We start from the raw sequence: 1,978 nt of genomic DNA, 5'->3' as shown, positions 1-1,978 counted from the left end.
AGCACAGGATACAGCAGGGTTTAGGGCTGTTGTACATCGAGTCTCTATGAGTTACAGGTGGGCTCAGCGGCACAGAACAACAACAGCAGCAGCATGGGAGAAACTGGAGAGCATTGTGGGGGTTAATCATAGGGTAACCCAATTTGATAGGTGAAAGAGGGAGGGATGGGTAAACAAAAGGGGAACGATCTGCTGTGAAAAACAATATATACAAATTTGATGAACTTTCTATGTAAATCAGTCTAAAATAATAAAAAAACCTGAAATAAATCCCATCCCTCACACTATATATAAAAACTAACTCAAGATGGATCAATGACAAAGAACCAAAATCTAAGTGTATAAATACCATTAAAGAATAAAGTGGGACAAATTTAGGAGCCATAAGCTGTGACACAAATAGCATATAAACTCTGTTATGTAATCAACAAAGGATAAGATAGATGGATGAGACCTCTTTAAAAAATAAGTCCTTGTATGCATAAAAAATGTCTAAAAAATATACGGAGAATCCACAGATGAGGCAAAAATATTTGACAATGACATAATTGACAAGGAGTCCATCTCAAATGTATAGAAAGCTCCAACACCTCAACAAGAAAAAGACAAACAACCCAATTGCAAAATGGACAAGGTACATGAATAGATACTTCATGAAAGAAGACATTCAGTTGACCAACAAACGCATGAAGAAATGCTCAAGATCACTAGCTATTATTGTTGTTGTTATTATGTGCTGTCAAGTCGTCTGTGACTCATAGTAACCCTATGTACAACAGCCCTAAACCCTGCTCTCTCCTGTGCCAATTTCACTGTCTCTGACACACCTACCCACATTACCCTAGTCATTGAATCAACCCATCTCATCGAGGGTCTTTCTCTCTTGTGCTGTCCTTCTAATCTCCCAAGTATGACATCCCTCTCCAAGAACTAGTCCCATCTTGCAACTTGTCCAAAATAAGTCAGATGAAGCTTCAGAATCCTTGCCTCCAAGGAGCAGCTGGGTCTCAGTCTCTCTAGGACAAACCTGTTTGTTCTCCTAGCTATTAGAGAAATGCAAATAAAAACGATGATGCTATACTTTCTCACTCCAACAAAAATGGTCATGTTCAGTAAGATATCAAACAACAAATGCTGGTGAGGTTATAGAGAGATTTGAACTCTCATACACTGTTGGTGGGAATATATAATGGTGAAACCACTATGAAAACGAGTTTGGTTTTCCTTAGAAAGTTGGGAATAATTATTTTCACTTTATCCAGCAATCCCACTACTAGCTATATACCCCAAAGAAATAAGAGCTGTGACACAAACTGACCCACACCAAATTTAATTTCAGAATTATTTACATTAGCTAAGATTTGAAATCATCCAAGTGTCTATCAACAGATAAATGGCAAAAGAAACTGTGGTACTTCCAACATAGTGGGATATTATTAGTAGTAAACAGTGATCAAGAATTTGTGAAATACTGCACAACATGAGTAAAACTATAACAGATCATTCTCAGTGGCATAAGTTAGTCACAAAAGGATAATTATGATATAAGGCTAATAGTATAAAAAGCTAAAGAAAGTTTTATGTACAGGTAGAATAAATTTTGGAGTGCAAATGGATAAAAAGGGAGGGGAAAGGGAGCAAAAATTAATGGATGAGTAAAGCTAAAGGCAATACACAGTAAGAGTTTGATGAGACTTTGTAATTAATGATATTAATTGTAATTAATGTTAGAAAACAAAACATATGAATGATAATGTGAAACTCAAGTTGATTTATAAACTAATTTTTTTAATTTGTTAGAGGTTAATTTGTTGTTGTTGTTATGTGCCATCGAGTCGTTTCCGACTCATAGCGACCCTATGCACAACAGCTCTAAACCCTGCTCTATCCTGCGCCAACCTCACCGCCTCTGACACACCCATCCCGATTACCCCAGTCACCGAATCAATCCATCTCATAGAGGGTCTTCCCCTCCTGC

Source organism: Elephantulus edwardii, unplaced genomic scaffold (genome assembly GCF_000299155.1).
Source record: "Elephantulus edwardii isolate Elephantulus edwardi_28Jun2011 unplaced genomic scaffold, EleEdw1.0 scaffold00016, whole genome shotgun sequence".
Taxonomy (NCBI): domain Eukaryota; kingdom Metazoa; phylum Chordata; class Mammalia; order Macroscelidea; family Macroscelididae; genus Elephantulus; species Elephantulus edwardii.
This window is presented reverse-complemented; position numbering follows the sequence as displayed.